This window comes from Lontra canadensis, unplaced genomic scaffold (genome assembly GCF_010015895.1).
Source record: "Lontra canadensis isolate GAN:19392208 unplaced genomic scaffold, GSC_riverotter_1.0 scaffold115, whole genome shotgun sequence".
Lineage (NCBI taxonomy): Eukaryota > Metazoa > Chordata > Mammalia > Carnivora > Mustelidae > Lontra > Lontra canadensis.
In genome coordinates, this window is record NW_022631109.1 from 1,120,272 (window position 1) to 1,140,582 (window position 20,311).

General features: G+C 41.1%; 1 protein-coding gene across 6 annotated transcripts in view; it reads right to left on the reverse strand.

Annotated features, from left to right (window-relative positions):
- LRRC4C (leucine rich repeat containing 4C) overlaps positions 1-20,311 on the reverse strand; it is a 1,149,700-nt gene that overhangs the window by 140,262 nt on the left and 989,127 nt on the right. For 4 of the 6 annotated variants that reach the window (XM_032840679.1, XM_032840674.1, XM_032840673.1 and 1 more), the window contains exon 1: positions 16,090-17,848. The exons of the other annotated variants lie outside the window; for them this stretch is intronic. The gene's annotated coding sequence lies outside the window, so the exon portion shown is untranslated. Of the gene's footprint in view, positions 1-16,089; positions 17,849-20,311 lie in introns of those variants that run through there. 6 annotated transcript variants of the gene reach the window in all.

The following is a 20,311-nucleotide window of genomic DNA, read 5'->3' on the forward strand; positions in this document are numbered from 1 at the left end:
ACATCTTGTACACATGAACATGCCCCTTGGGAAATCCATCTGTCATGTCAACACTATGGAAAAACAGAAGCGAGGTAGCCCTCCGAAGAAGACAAGCATGCCTTTGCCCACAGAAGCATATTGCTTTGACTAGAGAGCTCCACATCCCTGCTAAGCAAACAGCCACGGGAAACCTAGAGCTCTGAATTTCCCGCTGTCTGAATATCGAGTCTCTTAAGGGATCCTACAGGAAACTCTGACAAACAGAGCTCTCCTTATTGCGAAGATGACATGCCGTAAGGTGGGTGCCCCTAATAGAGCAGGTTGCCTAGCCCCAAGTAGCGTCTATGAGGCCATCTATTAGGAAAAATAATGAGAAACTAATGGAAAAGAAAGCAATATGTTTTTTTTTTTTTGTCTTTAAAGATCAGCAGTTGGAAGCTTACGAAGTAAGTTTTTTCCCTTATGAAGATGAATTGAGTATCTCCTCCTATGTAAGGACACAGCGGTGCAGGTCACGGGGCTGACCTCAGGGAGGCTTTCCTCTAGATGGGGAAACCAATAATAGGCACGCAGACCAATCGCTCGTACAAAGCGGTAGGTAGGAAATGGAAACAATATGGTGTAGCTAAGAAATACATACTGAAATGGAGAGAAGAGCTGAAAGAGAGAGAGAGGGGCCGTCTGGAGCCATGCCAGGTCTCAGGGTCTGGCATTTATCTCACAAGTGAGGGTTTGCTAGGAGGAGAACAGCAATGCCTCTGGAAGATAAATCACAGGTGATAAAGGTGCACGGGGAGGAGAAGGGCAAATCAGGGCATGATTATAGTTATCTGGGCCTGAGAAGTGCTAAAAGCCCGAGTTACGGTTAGAAAGGGGCATATCTTAGAGACAACAGGAAGCAAGTACCACTCTGTCTCTCCAGCCCCAAGGGAAGGGAAGCAGTTGTTCAAATATCATCAAATAGTGAAACGCACCAAGACTCTTCCGTTTGCTTTTAAAAAGTATTAGATTTGGGGACAGGAATCCACAACTGATATTAAAGTCACTTCACATTCTTTAAACAGCGGATATTGGGTCAAATATACAGTAGGCAAGAAGAAGAATCATTCTCAGATGTCAAAGCGTGCCCCACAGCCACAGCCTATCGCCCTGTATGCCGTTCTTTCCCTCCTGTCTTGAATCATAGAGAAAGATGAATGGCACGTGCTTCAAAGAAGCCCCTCCCGCACCCCCCACCCCGGGGTCAGCTGGGAATTCAGAACGTGAAGATAAACTGGTGGGGATTATGTGCATGTGTGTTTGTGTGTGTGCATGTGTGCATATGTGCTCACATGTGCACATAGCGTGTGATTGTGTCCGTGAATCCTACAACTGCAGTGTGTGTGTCTGCTTGCTGTGCTGCTGTAGTGTCTGTCTCATAAGCAAAAGAAAATGTGATATAGTGAAGAGTAAGGAAACTAGTTCGGGGGACTCTCTCCTAATTGGCCCAATGCCTGGATAAGCTAAGGACAGCAATCTTGTTTAGTAGCTTCTTGGGACAGGCAGCAGAAGCAGTGTCCCGGAGCTATCTCCCCTTCAGTGTCTCCCACATACCATGCTAGGCTCAGAGAGTCAAGAGTCTTAGGGACTCTGGAGGAAAGGGTCCAATCTCCCCTTTGTACATATGGAGGAGGATGTTTTCTGATGGTTACAAATGAGACAAGAAATATGTGGCATGGCCACATACAGCTAGTATGCGACTCATGGTATCATCCCATCTTCAGAACGAACACCCGCCAACTGCTAATGTCTCTTGAGGTATTTAAAGCTCCAGGACCACTGCGGTGGGAAATTTTTCTTCACGCTTCCCAACATCAGACAAACAACAAGGCCTCCGAAGATACCTGTGTGGTTGACCTCAGGTGATCTCAAATTGTTGGTATATTTAAAACAAATGGCGCAGAAAAATCCAGAGTCGCGGCCTGGCAACTGCCTTCAATCAAACTAGAGGTTGAAAAACACCACAACAGATTGACAAATCTGAGAACGCAGGTAAAAATTTTTAAAAAAAGCAAGTGAGGTTAAAGGAAGGAGTTGCAGGGTTTTGGTATTTTGATTGCTTTAAAGTTAAAGAAGCCGAGTTTAAGTGGTGTTTTGTTGTTGTTTAAATGAAGTAGTCTCACATGAGAGGCAGCCTAGCAAAACAGGAAAAACACAGGGCTGACCAGAATTTCAAAGCAGAGCTGTCATTTATTAGCTCTGTGACATGGGTATGTCAACTGAGCCTATCCAAACTCCTTTTTACACATGTTTAAAAAAAAAACAAAACCAAAAAAAACAACAAAAAAAATTACTTATTTACTTACAGAGCCCATGTCTTACAAAGGTGAAGCATTTGAAACAGTGTGTATACGTAGCAATCGGTCAATAAATGTCACCTTTATCGGCATTTTTATATTGTTATTATTAACATCACTATTATTGTGATTTTTGTTAAGGACACAATGAAATAAAATATGAAAAATAACGCACCACAATTTCTACCATATAAAAGGCTGTCAATAACCTGGTATCTTCTTCACTGTTGTAAATTTCTAGGCACAGTCTACTCTACCAGCTTTTTGCTCTCCCAACAGCTCTTATGAGAAACATTTGGACTTGCTTGGATTCTCAATTCAGAGCACGTCACTATGTGAGTAGGAATAAAGTATCCATAGTGTGTACAATGTACTGCACACAGAAGGAAAAGTACAAAAGAGATAGTTCCCAGTCCTTGAACTTGGTGAGCCATCATGTGCTTTGAATAGATGGTATTAACAAATATTTGTATCCAGAGCCCAGATAAGCATTTCTTCCACCTTGCCTATTAAGAAGCAAAGGACATTGTGCCATATTACCTGGATTACTATCTCTGGGTATGCAGAATGGAGAGTTCAGGGATGGACTATGTCACTCCTGAGATCTTTTCACTGACAAATTAGATGACATCAAAGCTGGATAGAAGCACAGCCTTGGCTGGGGGAGGTGACCAAGATCATGGGTGTTTGAGGAAGTTTAAAGAACTTCTACCAATGAATTGTTGTTGCCTGAAGAGGATTCTTTTGTTTTTGCTTTTGTTTCCGCATTTCCAGGGAAGCGTGGAAACTCCCATTCAAACACAAGAACCTGTTCCTAACTTATGAAAGGAGTAATGCAAAAATATCATGAAGGCAGATGAAGTTGTTCCTCTGAAAGATTGATAGCTACAGCCAGATAATTTTCCAGAAGAACAAAATTCCTTAGGTGGTTATTAAAACTGTAATACCTATATACGAAGTAGCATCACAGGAAAGTATGAACAAAATTAACCCTCGCAGCAGATTACAATGTGAAATATAACAACTCATCCTTCCCAGTCTCCACCTTTGGACCTATGGTATTTAACTGTGATCACCTCTCTAGCACCTAATTTCCCTTGTCTCTTGATAGCTTCTAGATTCCATTTGCATATTCCATTTGCAGCTGACTGTCAGCTCCATTCCCTTGAAGCCAGTGATGGGTCAATGAGTGGGCACATAACCTAAGCTACTCCAGTCAGCTTAGATCTCAGGATGTCTCAAGGGAATTGTGCAACCAAAGTGTGAATCTTTGGTGGATGCGTTAGGGAATGCAAAACAATAGCCTAAGGGTGAAAATGGCCCATGGAAGAAAGCTAAACTATGAGAATTACAGAGACAATAGATCAGGAGTCCCTAAGACATTGTTAGTATCTGGATCAAACCATACCTGAATTTTATGCACTGCAGGACTTGTCAGTTGTTTATGCCAATAAATACTCTTATTTTTGCTTAACATAGCTAGCATTATTTCTTCTTATTTCTAATCTAAGGCATAATTGACACAAAGCCCAAGAGGTCAATCCCACAAAAACAAACAAAAAATCCTAACATGGATAGATGAAAATCATCTACCCAGAATGAATGCAACAAAGGTTTATTTCAATCATCCTGTCTATTCTGCTTTCCAAACTGAGTCATACCAAAAATATCTGATACTATACCATTTCGAATTCAGAAACTCATCTTCAAAAACTACTTTTCCTTTCTCCTTAAACAATCTGCCCTTAATTATTTTTTAATATTGTTCTGCCTGAGGCGTGTGCCTTATGACTATTTCATAATATTGTTATATGAAAATAACTGTCACATTTCACAAATAACAGCTTGAATGTTTTTCATTGCAAACATTCTGCTTCAAGTTTGACATACATTATTTCACGTATAATTCACAAGTCTGTACTGTATTCATTCCCATGTTGCAGATGAGAAAGCTGAGGTTCAAAAGAGTCAGTAAATTACCAAAAGTCACAGGTCTAAGAAGTGAGAGGGCACAATCTGATTTGGCTTCCGCCTCTATGCTTCTATATCAACCACCTTATAGAATCATCAGATGTTCTCCATAAGGGATATGCAGAGCACCTGGCACTTAGCATTCGACATATGGCAGTTCTGAGGGCTACGGATGGGGCTATGCTTTGGGAGATAAAATTTGATTCTAAAATCTCCAGTAGGGAAAAAAAGCAAAAAGTAGCTCTGTAAGCAGTAACACAAAGGGCTCCGATAACTTCTTTAGCTCTGAACTACCCATCTCCTGTTTCAGGTGAGTATGGGGGTGTATTTGCAGGAAAGCCTATCCAACAGCTTTCATGTCAGCCCTGGAGAAAAGGGAGGGAACTTCTGGGTGCCAGTCAGCAGTGCTGCCTCCAACCCATCCGTGATGCTCAAATCCTTCATATTTCCTCTCTGCAAACACCTAGGGGATGTGTTGTGCCTCATCCCCGGCCAGACGGAAAGGCCCAGAGGCGACTTACAATGAACAGTAGACAGAGAGCGATGGGACTGGAGCCTTTAATACAGACAGAGCCTCTGTCCCTTCTTGGCTGCAGCAGACAGCAGCAGGGATGGACCTGAAGTGATGGCGCTGTGCCGGCAAAGCACTTTGGCACATGCCGGGATATGAAAGGCTCTAATGAGACCCATTTCACAATTCACTGGCCACGTGCATTAAGGAGGCAAGGATTTCTTCCTCCCATCCCTGCAAAAAGTCCTATGGCCCAGGTCTGCATGCGACAGGGTCCCCCACCACCCAGGAAACCAGATCTCTCACCGTTCCCCTGACTTCCCTTTCTTTGGCAGTAAAATAAGCCAAAGGGGAGGCGTTAGCCTGGCTTTAAAGAGACAGGAGGCATTTCCAACTGCAGATCTCTCCTGGGGTCTACAGGAACCTTCCAGAGACCTGCAATGCATGCTAATCCTTCCACTGGTTAAGAGAGTGGGCTCCTTCATAGTAAAGTCATTGTTCTTTCTAATTGTCAGAGACTGCTGCTCTGCACTTGCCTGGAGCGATCCAATTAACATATCACCACAACACCAACCATTATAATATGTTCTATGTCCTACCAACAGGGAAAGCCCCAACCCTGCTTCCATCCACAGCTTCCATCTAATTAGGTCTTTAATGCATAAACAGACGGGGGAAAACAGAAACCTGGTTAGAAGGCTGTATGTCTGACTCACTTTCAGCCCAAAAGCGACCTTGTGGCCTTGGAATATTTTTGCTGTTAATGCAGAACAGTTGAGAAAGTGAGAACAAAAGAAAGGAAAGCAGGAGGAGGGAAAGGTGGAGGAGATGAGGACCAAGGATGGAGGAGATAGGGAGGGATAAAGGGAGGATGAGAAAGAGGAAAGCCTGTTTGCTGCTTTGGGGAATTGAAAAACATGTAACTTCTGCTGGAAACTATTGCCATGGCAACATTCAAACAATACAGAGAAAGCCTTCATAGCTCCATTCTTGCCTTCCTGAACACCACTGTGTAGATGTTAACTCTTTTAGGGTGGCTTCTGACTTTCTGCCTTTTCAGTAAGAAGAAAGCAGAGTTCCCTGGCTTATTCCCCATAATGCACTTGAATCCACTCACGCACACACATGCTCTGGTCCCAGACCAGGTGAGTCTCTCTAGAGATCAGCTAACTAAACTATCAGCATTCCCTCCACTCAGATCAGAACAGCCAGGTTCAGAGTAATCTCAATCCATCTCTCCATTTCCCTTTCCCTTCCCCGTCCTCCCCACCTCCTTCTCACCTGAGGTTGTAGAATCAGTACAATCTCAGATCTGACTCAGATGCAGCTGTAAACCATTCAGTTGTAAATCCTATCATTTCAAACTATTCATGTCTACATTTTCAAATGCCCGCACCTTTTTTAACCACCATCTCATACTTAGTTACTGAAGTTCTCACCATCAAGTCATTGGTTCAAGAAAATCTTCTATCATTTCATACTTAGTTACTGAAGTTCTCACCATCAAGTCATTGGTTCGACAAAATCTCCTATTGTCCTGAGAATAGTACTACATTTCTTAGATTCAAAAATCAAAAACAAAAACAAAAACAAAAAACAAAAAAAAAAACATATAAAGGGATGAGCTGTATCAACAACAGGGTATGTATTAAAACATCACAAATCAATCGACTTGTTCTAAGGCAGGGCCACATTACAATAACAGATGATTTTAATAATTAGAGGATAGTATTAGTCATAAGAAAAAGATCTTACTGTTTTTCAACCTGTGAAACCCATCCCCCATCCCAGATATCCACCTTAGCAACAAATAAGGACATGTAACTGAATGGCTAAATTCTCCCACTTTCCAGACAGTGACTTGGCCAAAATAGATTGGATAACACAAACAGACCCTTCCAAGAAAAGTATTGTCTCAGCAGTTTATGATTTGGCAAAAACCAGAGGCCAAACACAGCACTTGCTCCTAAGAAACCTTTCCCTGCACACCACCCCATTACCCCCACCCACCCTGCTCACCACATACACCAGAACCTGAAGCTTTATCCCAAAGGGTGTAGTTAATAGAGAATATTGCTTTGGAAATTCTGCAACCAGAATTGAGAGGATTCAAAGGGATAGACAGATTTAAAAAGCCCTGTGAAGCACTATGATTAATGTTGTCTTATTTACTATTATTAGAGATTAACAATAGAAATCTCTAAATGGGAGGCGGGGGACATCTAAGACTAGAAGAAAAACTGAAAAAAAAAAAACTTCACAAAAATTAAAAAACAAACAAAAAAGAACAAAGGTAATGGAAATATTCTAACTGAACATCTTCAAGACATTTATTAATATTCAGAGATTGAAGAATAAGTGTCTTACCATTTACCATTTAACATTTAAAAAAAAATTGAATCCAGTGTCTTTTGCTGTTTTTTATAAAAGAAAGGAGGCAGTGTCCTTCTAAAGCATGATGCCAGAGCATCTCCTGAGAAGAACCAGGTTCCATAAAATCAGCTGTTCACATGTTGTAAAAAGTGACTATAGCTCACCAAAATTTTAAAACCATGAATTTTTACTAACGAGACCATCTTTTTTACTCCTCCACTGCATGAGTCCATATTTGGGCAATATTCAAAATTCAAAAGCATAGTCTCTTTCCAATAGCCATTCATGAGTAAAAAGGCCCACTTCATATAACTCTGTAGCTTGTGCGGTGTCTGACTTCAAGGAGCGCCTTCCTTTTTGTAAATACTCTTTGTGAACAATGCCATCCAGGAGACTGCATGGCAAAACCTGCAGTGAGTTTACAATTAGATCCTAAAATTCATGCTAAAACATAATTATAGAACTATTTTCAAAACTGGTATCCTAAAAGACACCTATTACCAATATTTCAAAAAGCTGATTCAAAATCATGCCTGTACTCATATAACTGCATATGGTAATTAAAACCCCTTTTCTTTTGGCTCAGTTTATATCAGGTCATGGCGAAAATGTTTATGGGGGTTATTTGCAGAGTGGTGACTGGCAAGTAGATGTTTCAATTAGGAAAAATGGAGAAACAAATTGCAATGTATTTCCTTGTTAAAGTAGTTCTGAAACACTGGGTCCCTAAAAAGGAAAATAATAATAATGATAAAATAATAAAAATAATAAAAAATAGTAAGTAAACAAATATTTTTCACCATATCTTAATGGTGGAAATACTGAAAAAATAATGGCTTTCCACCATTAACCAAATGAAAGGAAACTTCACCCTAAAGATGTGTTAGATCAGTCCACTCATTTATTGGCACTACCAAACTGAGAACTTCTATGGGATACATTAGTTAGGTATGGGATATGGGAAGTTAAGATGAGGTCTACATTCAAAAAAAAAAAGAAAGTTACTATCTCGCAGGTTTTAGTCAAGTAAATAGTTGTTATAACAGTGATAAAAGCTATTCAGGTGCATGAGTGGATCAATTAGTTGAGCATCTGCCTTCGGCTCCGGTCATGATCTTGGAGTCCTTGGATGGGGCCCCACATGGGGCTCCCTGCTCAGTGGGGAGTCTGCTTCTTCCTCTGCCCCTCACACCACTTGTGCTCTCTCTCTCTCTCTTTCAAATAAATAAATAAATAAAATCTTAAGAAAAATCTGCTATTACAGATCTACAAACAAAAGGCGGATGTAAAGAGGAGAGGGGGTGCTCAGGGGTCTAGGAAAGCTGGGAAAGGTTTTTTGAGAGGAAGTAACTTGCTCTGACACTTAAAGTATGAGTATATCCTAGAAACATGGATTAGGTCTCACAGAGTTTGAGTCAAAAGTAGCCTAGGGTATCTCCAAAGGAATAACGTATTCAGTATGGCAGGAAGACAAGAGACGTATGGATAGGCTGGCCAGACTGTATTATCAGGAGTAGAATATTGATTTTATTCTATAAATGTATTTATAGACTCTAGAAGGGGATGTTCGACTTTATTTCTTAGGCTAATCCTTTTAAAGATAGAATGAATAATGGACTACCCTGGAGAAAAGTTGGCATCATTGGAAGACATCTAGGAGAGAAACAGTGGAAGCGGGGCTGAGGGACAGAAGAGCTGAGTTTAAGACAAGGTCGATTGATGAGTGATTTGGTGAGTCACTGGATATGATGGAAGTGCAAGAGATATTGATATCATTTGAAACTGAAAATATATAGGCTTCTGGAGGGCAAAGAATCAGTTACAGTTGGCGTAGTAAGTTTGTAAGGTCCATAGGAGACCAGATAAAGGAGTAGTAGCTTGCTGACAATGGGGATTCAGGAGCCACAAGTTGGTTGAGGCCAAGGAGTTCAGTGTCATCTCTCAAAATACATCCAGCTGACATGTCTTAAGAATGCAGAGAGACGGAGAGTAGAATAAATTCAAAGAGGGGAGCCTTCAACATTTAAAGAGACAACAGGAGGACTGAAGAAGAAAACTGAAATTAATAAAGGAAAGGACAGTGAGCAGCACCTTCATGCTCTGGAAGGGTTTCGGAAAGCCAGAGGTGGTACTGGTATCTAGCACTGCAGACAGATTAATCGTGATGAGAACCGAGATCAGGCGTTAGGTGCCCACCATTAGGAGTGCCTCTGGTTCGTGATACTGTAACTAAACACCAAACACTATTAGCCTTGACCTCATTTCTTATACAAGTTTGAATTTCCAGACGATCTCACAGCATTTTGTAAAGCTTTTCTGTATGTTGAGTGAATTAGCGCAATTTTCCCCAAGTGTTTCTTAGTTGTCCCTTTCTCACTTGGGGACACACTGGAATATAACTGACGATTGACAAAAGATGTGCAACGTCTATGTGACCTAAGGGGAGACTGTAGCCATCGCAATCTCAATTAAAATATTCAGACCGAGTACTGGGCTAGATGATAGTGAGCTGGCGTGTTTATTTGTTACCAAGAGAACAAGTTTGAATTTACTGATTCTCATCTCAGGTTCTAAAGTCAGAAGAAATGTATCTTATACTTCCAGCTCCACTGCTTAGTTGCTACATGACCCCGGACCAATTACTTAGACTCTTTGTGTTTCAGTTCCCTAGGCGAGAAGCAGAAAAATACATAATTTCGACATAGTGTGCGGTGCATATCAAATGCTCAATAAATAAATGGTAGTTACTATTGCTATTAGGAAATTATACTCATAACTTCCATTAAGTGTTAAAAGCTTCCATAAGCATAAAAATCTGCCATCAGCTTATGCCAAAGTTGAAATAAGTTAATTAATCTTACACAAGCTTTTCATCATTTTAGTCTTCATTATAAATATGATTGACACTGGAAAACATTATCAAAAATAATACTGCCAACTTTGATAGTAAAGTTGGCAAAAAAAATTCATTTACATATTCAGCATAAATATAAAGCAAAACACTCATAGAGCTTTCAGTTAAATGTTCCCATTTCTGTGAAAAATAACCAAGGATTTTAATGAAAAGAAAGTGAGCTAGCATTTATTGTTACTGATCATGTGCCAAACATGTAAACATCTCAATGCTCCCAAAATAACTGCATAAAAATTATTTCCATTTTTATAGTCAAGGAAACGAAGACATTGCTAGGTGAATTGCTACTAAGGATCCACCAGCTAATAGGTGTGAAACAAAGTTGGAATGTAATGTTTGTCTATTTCAGATCGCTTTATATTTCCCCTACAAACACTAGAGATTTCCTTCCCCTTTCGACCCTGCATATCTGCCACTGTAACAGTGATTCTGCTTTCCTCCCAAAATACTATACTCCATGTTTTAAAAATTAGTATCCTGAGATCAGGGATTAATATTTTCAGTTTCTAGAAATCCTGAATCTCTAGGTAGTCAATTATGATCAGAATCCTAAAATCTTAGCTTGAAGGCATCTTAGTTTTTAACCTTTATTTAGTAGAGGAGAATATAAGAGAGGTAAAATGACTTATACAGATTGTTACAGTGGGTTACTGGTAACATTAAGAGTAGGAAAAATATTTGTATCACTTAACTTTCAGACCTCAGCTTTTGCAACATAAGGAAGCCACTCAGTAGGTGCTTAACACACACAGTCAGTCCACCCATTGTTATTTTTCATTGACCCTCTACAGATTCCTGAAAGCCACATTTCTTGCACTTATGTATGTGTTCCTGCATAAAGATACAAATATGCAGATATATGTGCATTTGAGTTTTTTTGGAGGGGGTGTCTCAAACTAAATTCAATTAGTCATTCAAAGAGTATTTACTGCATGCACACTACTTGTCAGACACTTTCTGAGATGCTGAGAACATGCCAGAGAACAAATAAAATCCTTGCCATCAGAGAACGTTATAAGCACACTGTCTCGTCCACAAGATCTGCCCAACCAAATTTCGACTGTCAAATTCACAGTTCTTCAGAGAAATCATTTTGAAGAAAAGTAAGATGCAAGAGACACTTGATCCCTTTGGAGAGTCTTCCAAGACACTATTTATAAATCATTAATTTTTTATATTTGTATTATAAAGTAATCTAAAGAAAGTTTACACGGACACAGGATATTTTCCACAATTCACAAAGCATGTTTCAATATTTCCCGAGGGAATAGCATTCACTAAAGCACATCCAAATATGTTTTAAAAGTGTAGGATCTTACCAAAACATAAATGAGCCAAAAAAGGAGGGAGGGAGAGCAAGAGGGAGAATAAGAGAGAAACCAAGAAACAGACTCTTAACTATAGAGAACAAATTGATGGTTACCAGAGGGGAGTTGGAGTAGGGGGATAGGTGAAATAGATGATCCAGATTAAGGAGGGCCCTAGTCATGATGAGCACCTGGGGATTAAAAACTTAAAAAAAAAAAAAAAAAAAAAAAAAAGAAAAAAGGATAGGATCTTACCAAAAAGGATTGTACCCATTTGTGCTACTCCAACCTTATTAATGCATTTCTCCTTTTTCAAATCTATACCAACATGAATTTAGATAAACTGTTTCCTTAAACCAGACTACATCAGCTTATTTTTTATTTGCAAACTATGCATTACTTAAACTAAAATCATACATACTCAATTTAAATGTGCATTTATTGAATGCCTACTGTGCATAACATCTGCACTCTGATTTCAACCTCATGGCAGTTTTATATGGGTGTTATCACCCCTATTTTACAGATGAGCAAACAGACTCAGAGAGGTTAAATGGCGCATGTAACACACGTGATCCAGGGGAAAGCTGAATATTCATATTCACTTATGGTGCCAGAGTCCAAGTTTACCAAATTTCTTAGTCACCTTTAAGGATCACACAAAAAAGTAAAATTTATGAAATGGCAAGAACTTCCATAGATGATTTCCATCTCTTCTTAAGATCAGTGAAAATGATTAGCTTTAGAACGCTTTTCCAGAATGAACACAGATTTCAAGTTGTTTCCCTTATTGAAAAGCCACAGTATAAAATTCCAGTGGGCAATTCCTCAGCCTGACTGTCTTGTTATCATCCACAGATACGATATCAAGAATAACGATAATTAAAACAGTAGGACTCTTTTTCCCTCCAAGGGAGAATAGGTCTCCGGAAACATACTGAGGAAACAGACAGAACACAGGGCTGCTGTTGTAGACAATGAGATTATGAGCAATGACCATGACTGGCTGCCTCAGAAAATGCCTGAAAGTTGGTGTTAGAAGATTAGCACATGCAAACTATAAGACAAGTATGTCTACATGAAATCTTGATTTCATACATTCTATCAGGCCTTTATCTTATCACAAAAGAGGTTTAACAAACATAGGATTCCTTATATCCAGAAAGTCTCAGCATCCAAATTGTGGACTTGGAGGCCTTAATATTTGTAACAGAATTTTACACTATCTAAATTATATAATTGCCTAGAAATCTGTCTCTATTTGGAGCAAGACACTGTAAAATACAGCTAAAATTATACATTTAATATATAAGAGCTATCATATGCAACTTTTCGACCAAAAGTACACACAACAGCATTGTTTTTCCCTAAAATCTCTCTCGTGTTATTTTTGCTGAAATTTATGTTTCTATGCTTTAAGGAGAAAGTCTTGATTTTTCAGCTTCCGTCTGGAAGCAGTATTTCACATCTAAAATGATATATTGCAGCCGATGTGTCCTGATAAGACATCGAAAGAAGAAAGTGGTGATTCCTGTGAGGTCAGTTGCACATTTCCTGGTTCTCCAGTGTAGCCACTAGAATTGGTAAAGTGGATCAGCCAGCCTGTATTAATTCCCAGGAAGTTAATCCAAATTAATCCAAGAACAACCATAACAAACAGCCCTCATTAGAGGGCCTATTATGCCTGGGGCTTTGCATAACATTACTTTTAATTCACAAAACTATTCAAATTTGTTGATATTATCATTCCCATTATACAGATGATAAGATTGAGGGTCAGAGAAATTAAAGTTATTGACCAAAGGGCACAGCGATTACATCAGAGTGGGAAGATATTTGAAAAGGTGACTTCAAAATTTGGAAAACCCACCGTTTTCTAGGCCTCAGGCCCTCTGCAGAATCCCAGTATACAACTACCTACTCACAAATGTCACTCAATAAGCACCAACCTTGGCCCTGAAATAAGCTGAAATGAGGTAACTTTCCAAGTCTTGCATGGTCAAAATATTTTCATCAGTCCATGAGCAAGTTGCTTGAAATACCAGGCCAACCCCAAATGCCAAACAGAAGGAGATAAACCCCAAGCTGGGCAATGCATCTCTAACTGTAGTGCTGGGGAAGTGATTCACCAGCCTGAAAAATGATGCCATCCTTAGAAGCTCCATCATCTCTAGATCTGAAGAAGATGCTTAAGTGGAGGTGAGTGGGAGGACACACTTCAGCCCACAACTTTAAGCATATCTCTACCCTCTTTCTCTCTTTCCTTCTCTCTCCATCCCCCACTCCCTCCCCTTCTTCCCTCTTTTTCTTAGAAAAGTTTGCATGTGTGTGCAAGTGTGGAGGGTACCCTGAACTCAGAAGAGCTGACCATGTTTAGGAGAGGAATGGACTTGGAGGTCTAACTGGAGTAGCAATGAAGACATTTTCCATTCAAAAAGAACCAAAAAAAAAAAAAAAAAAAAAAAAAAAGAAAGAAAAGAAAAAGAAAAAGTAAGGGATCTCCATGGATTAACAGAAGCCAAGCTGACAGCAAGGCTGGGGGAGTTTCCCAGGTGATGTCCAGAGCTGAGCAGCAAAAACAAAGTACTTTTTTTTCTCTTTTGTTAGTTGTGCTAAATTGCAACGTAACAGGAATTTGAGATTAACTTGAGTGAATCTATGATCGCAAGCAGTGACTTAACTGTGGTCATGTAAAAAACAAAATAAAAAAAGCAAACAAACAAACAACCTGCAAGGAATTCTAAGATATGCAGAAGCCTACAAGGAGCTCAGGGGAGGAAAAAAAAAAAAAAAAAAAAAATCCTGCATGATTGTTTTCATAGGTTGATAAATGTATTGCCTGATCTGTGTCCCAACAGGAAACATGTGCCCAGAAAAATAAATTAAAGAAGTGCTCAGCTGTAGGCTAGTTTAGTTAAGGAGTAATGAAAAGGATAAGAATAGATGATGTGAGCATAAGAACAGACTCAGAGGCTTTTAGCAAGGGTGTTTCTGGTTTCTATTATCACCTCTCTAATATAAATCGAACTCCATAGTTCTTAATGACTCTCCAGGGACCACCACTCACCAGATTAAATGTGCCCAACACCAAGGAGGAACCTGGGAGATTTCAGCCTCTTATCTCCTTTGAGATATACCAGACTTGGGGATTTTTTTTTTTTAATTTTTTTTTAGTAGTATTAAAACTAGGGTTATCTGAGCTCTGCTATTAAAAAAAAAAAAAAAGGTCTAAGAAAGGATATGAATATTGGAGAATGGCTACTCTTGAGGTCCAGAGTGGTGGGAATTTATTTCAAGCTCTCAAGACAGTTTCCTTCCTTGAGACTTCTAGATAAAAATGGCATATGTGGGGACAGAAGTAGTCACACTATGTAGTGTTGATTCTTGTCCAGCTTGGATCTCAAACTGACTTGTCTGCTGTTTAAAGGCTTGTGGGAGTTACTTGTCTCCTAAGTTTTGGCCATTAACCAGAGTTACAGCTTCTCTAGGCCTCAGTTTCCTTTTTTTATTGGCATGAGATCTCTGAGGAGTCTTCTGGCTCTAAAGTTATATGGGTCTATGATTCTGATAAAAGGCCCCAGAGAGGAATGGAGAAGGATGAGGAGGAAGAGTTTTGCTAAAAGGAAAAAAAAAAAAAAAAAGAGAGAGAGAGAGAGAGAGAGAGAGAGAAAAGAAAAGAAAAAAGAAAAAAGCCAGCTCCATGACCCTGGAAGCTATTAGGGGAGGAAGGAGATGAAAAGAGAGATGAACCTACAGACCCCTAGGCTTTCTAATCATTTTCAACCCTCTCTTATTTTTCTTTATTGGCCTCTGTTTCCCAAGACAAAGCTGTCACATGAGAAGCACTGGAGCTCAGCACACAGACCCTTTCTAAGTTACAACAAGACACTCGATTTCTGCTTTTTTCTCAAGAGCCCTGTCTTGGGGATGTTGGGAAGATTTCTGGCAAAACCCAAGTCAACTGCCCAAGCTGCCTTCTGTCTCTGGGCAGCCTTTCTGTTACCCAAAGAAGTGGTTAGTTTGAAAGGGGTGGGGTTAAAAAGAAGTGGGTCCTCCTTTCCATTCTTAGCCCTGGGGAGAACCTAGGTAATATGAAGACCACATTTGAGCCTGTGTATGCAAGAGAGATGGGGGAAAGTGCAGTCACCTCTCTCCACCACTTCCTCCCCCATGCCCACTCTCCCTCCCTCTACCCACCCACCTACCCTAAGCCATCCTTCATCTGCTTGGTTTATTGTCATATTTTTGTGTTAATACAGTCTGTTGATCTGTAATGTCAGGTTGGATAATGAAATTTAAATTGGGTCCCTTTGATTTCCAATGGCTAAACATTTGTGCCTCTAACTTCAAGGCTGCCATGCAACTTAAATGCATTCTAGAGTGTCAGTCACACAGCTCAGGCACCCCACACTGCAGTGGCTTTCTTGGGGAGAATTTTTTTTTTTTTTTCTGGTGAACATTTGCAAAGGCGTTTGCCCAGGATGCAGACAACTTGCATCATTATAGCAAACCAGCTTATTGGTGGGCACAACCTGATGGAACAGATGCCTGGGCCACCCTCTCCCTATTTTCTGGCCCCCAATAACCAGGCTTTTAAGAATCCCACTAAAGGGGGTGAAAGGATCAAGGAACCAGGAATGATAAATAAATGGGCATTTTCTTCATCAATAAAGTAAGAAAATAAGGATCACTCACTGTATTTCAGACAGATCACAGCAACATCCAGATGGAAATCCAGGTGGTTAAGAACAAGCGAAAACGCGTGATCTTGACACCATAAAGAAAAAAAAAAAAAGGGTGGGGGGGAGGTTGATGAAGAAAAATCCAACTGCAATTATCCATCAATTTTAGTCAACATAGGCACAAATCCAACTGTGCTCTCTGCTGGTTTCTCTCCCCCAATCAATGCCTCATTCTGCCGCGGTCAACTTTTCTTCTCTGAAATTTCTTTGCAGATGTATTATTAATTCCCTCTCCTCTTGTGGGAAATTCAAAAAGAAAAGAAAACACCACCATAGCAGGTCTTTACTTTCCTAAAAAAAAAAAAAAAAAAAAAAGCCCCAAACTTTCAATTCCAAAAATATCTCCTTGGCTTACTTTCTCCTTTATAGAGAAAAACGAAAATACTTTTTCTTTGTGGATCCTCCGTTCTCCATATCCAATCATCCTTTTGGGAAGGGGGGGCAGCTGTTTTATTATTATTTATTTATGTCAGAACACACCAAGCCCCGTGGGTCTGACACTGGTTTATTTCATTTTTCAAGGCTCCCTGTGTGCACACATACACATTTGTGTTAAGATCCAGGTCTCCCAAGAAAAAGCTTCCTTCTTCCTTTTCTCTTGCACAATCAGTTTATCCACTGCGTTCGGTTCCAAGAGAGAGCTGCGTCCCGCATCCTTCATTTTTGCAAGGCACCCAACCGCCACCGCCACCGCCACCAAAAAAAGTCTCCGTTTACATCGTTGGTCCCTCACCCCCAGCACCCCTTCGAAGAATTTGGGGATCAACTCCCCCCACTCGCCAGCCTTCCGGCCGGCCCCTTCTCCAAAGATCTGATTAGATTTCTCATCACAACCCAGTGCGCAATTGGATTTTTGATTTCAGCCACCCGGCCAGCCACCTTCCCCTCTCCCTCCAAACTCCCTGTTATATCCTGTCTCCTTCCCTCCACCGCCTCTGCAATTTCATAATCTCACGTTAAATGGAGTGCGGGGGGCGGGGGCGGGGGCGGGGGCGGAGGTAGTGGAGGAAAATTTCAAGGCTCCGTCAGCTGTCAAGAAGAAACCCATTCCTCCCACCCCCCGTCTACTTTTTTTTTTCTTCTTCTTCTTTTTTTTAAGGCTCGGGGTGGCTTTCGTTTCCTCTGTCCCCGCCCCCACCCCCGGCGCCCGGTCCAGATCCTCCAGGTGTTGCAGAACTCCGCGAGCAGGGCCGGGATCACGGGGGAGACGCGTGACGCGGTCCCTCGCCGGTGGCCCCTGCCAGCCCCGGGGTCCCCTTCTCCTCCATCAGCGGGCAGCGCATCCGGGGGGCGCCGCGGCGAAAGAAGTTCAAACTAGGCTTTTATTTCAAAGGGGGGAGGCGAAGTGAGGGGACTTACGGGGTGTGAGGCAAATTTAAAAATAATAAGAAGAAAAGAAAAAAGGAAAACAGAAAATGGAACGAAGGAGGTTAAAAATTTAAAAAAAAAAAAATCCCTAATTGCTGGCTCCTCTCCTCCTTCTCGAATGAAACTGCAGCTTTGATCTCATTTCCAGCTGCGTCGGGAGCCACAAGTTGGTCTCTCTTCGCGCAGACCTTCTCGACGCCGGCTGGTCCTCCGCGAGGAGACGCGTTCTCGGGAGCGCAGCTGCTCCGCGCCGGCCTTAGCGCCATCGCCCTGGCTCGCGGCTCCCTGCGCGGCAGAAACCCCGGTCCCCTTCCATCCACTTCGGCTCGAACTCTCTTCCTCTCCCGCCCGATCCTCTCCCACCCCCCTCCCACCCCGCCCGCTCTCCCCGCTCGCCCCCGATAAATAAATGCGCTCCTTGTGCCCGCGGCACCTCCTGCGGCTCTAGGCTTTCTCTCAGCCAATGCCACGTCCTGACGTCTTGGGTCCCAGCTCCCCAAATCTCCTCTCGGACTGCGGTCCCCTTCCCTCCTCTGCCCCTCTTTCTTTCCCCCTTTCCTTTCCCCTTCTCTGCTTGTGATCAGTAAAATACAATTACCCAATTACCTCCCATCATCTTAGCACTGATTGGTCAATTGCATTAACACTTGAAGTCGGGGACAAGGGGATTGGAGCCTCTGCGGTGTGGCACCGCTGCCACCTGGAGGGCAGAGCCAGAACAGCTGAGTTTCAAAAGCAACCCCCAATGCTCGGAGGTTAGTAATAGGCAAAGAAACTCAGGGATTGTGTGTGAGAAGGTACCCTTTTTTGTTTTTCTAAAAGCCTGCCTGTTTCCACCCTGAAAGCCAGGCGTTGGAGCTACAAAGGGGACGACATTGAAATCAAATCTCCAGTAAGATTCAGAAATATCACCAAACACAGAGAGCTGTTGCTTTCAGATGGCTGGGCAAGAGACTCCTCTCCTAGCCAAGCAGGCTGGTCACAAGGTAAGGATTAACATGGTAGTATTACCCAGGATAGGCTGATCAGAAAGCATCTAGGAGTAACTGAAAGGCTGGTCCAGGAGGATAATCTCAACATGAGAAAGCACTGTAAAGGCGAGATAAGAGCCTTCAGCCTATGCAGTGTTGCAGTAAATTGGCCTGTTCAGTTTGTACAAGACATCCAGGACAGCTTGACAACTCAATTCCAACATCCTTCCTCCTGGTTGTGGGCTTTTCCATCATGGCGTCTTAAGGGTCCGGTGGTGTGGGGGGGGAGCGCTGAGCAGGTGGCACATTTCAACTTCACAGAATGTTCTTAGAAAGACGGAGGGGCCCAAGAAACATTAGTATTACATTCATGTTGGTTTCTTTCTCTACTACATTCCGTTAATAAAGAAGTATAGATGTTGGAGATGAGCAAGTATGTATCTGCTTCAGGCTCCTTAATTAATGATCTTTGTGCTCATTTTCTTTATTTTTGAGAGCTCAGAATATGTACTTGGCTTAAAAACAGTTTTAAACAAAGTGAGTTAATCATAATGAGAAATGTCATTAGACAAAAAGGAGATTTTTTTACTAAGGGAACATCAGAGGCATATCCAAGTTCACACCAAATGTTCTTTTTTTTCTTTCCTGTTCCCTTTATAGAACATGGATATTTTCTCACTTAGCATTAGAAAATTTAAAGAAGTACATCTATACATTTATTTGGGTACTAAGCACATGCCCTCATATGTATCTTAAATGTCAGCATCTGCAAGGGGACAGGCCTTTACACATGGATTGTGATTTATTAGAATTTCCCCATCTTTTTGGAGAGCTTTGATGTAGTTATGAATTGCATCAACATGCTTCTATTTTTAAATAAATGCTGCACTGATTGACTTAAAACATTAGCGGGCAGTTGACTCTAACTTTGTCTTTTGAAGCTCTTGCCCTTATATGCCAATTACAGTTTATCAACTAATAAGCCATTAAAAAGTACACTTACTAGTTGCTCTAGATAGCTTCAAAGGAGTCTACTCTCTGATTCTGAAGTAAACTAGAAGCCATTTGAAATGCAAATTTTCTTTTTAGCGACTTTGACAGCAAGGGAAAGGCCAATGATTTGTTTTTCAAAGCTGATTATTAGCTACCTACCAGACATCTTTAAAGCCTTTTGGAATGAATTAATCTATCAAACAAAGCAGCAGGGAAGGATCAGTGCTATTTAGCCAAAAGGAAAAGGGAAAGTGTTCCCATTCCTGCTTGGCTTCTCATTCGGGTGGCAGCTACCCATTCACACTCTATAACCTTGCATTAGTCACTTGGTTTTCATTTTTTTGTTCAGACCCGGACAGTGATTACTGGGCATCCATAAGGCATGGTCTTTTGCTGACTTCTTGTATACATCACTTTATTTAAAACTTAAAACAACCTGTTGGGAGATTTTAAAGGCAGAGAAAGTGATGCCAAAGCCACACGCTTGGTAAATGTCACAGACAAGTTTTGAACCCAGATTGACTCAATACCAATGCTCCATTTTTGCGACTACTTTTAGGTAGTATGGGGGAATACATCTAAGATGGTCACAGGCATGCAGGTTGCAGTTGTCAGCTCTGAATCGCAGGAGGTGAATGTCTCACCCTGTGGGGAAATGGATTTGCCACACTTGTCACTGAATGATCTTACTTGAAGAGAACGGAAATAATTAGTAAGCAAGCTAACTGTCATACAAACACACATGCAAACTAAATTGTTATTTAACAGTGATAGAAATGTAGATATGCATTCAGTAGAAGTTGCCAGGTACTGTCAACAATGACAGGGTATATGTTCAAGGAA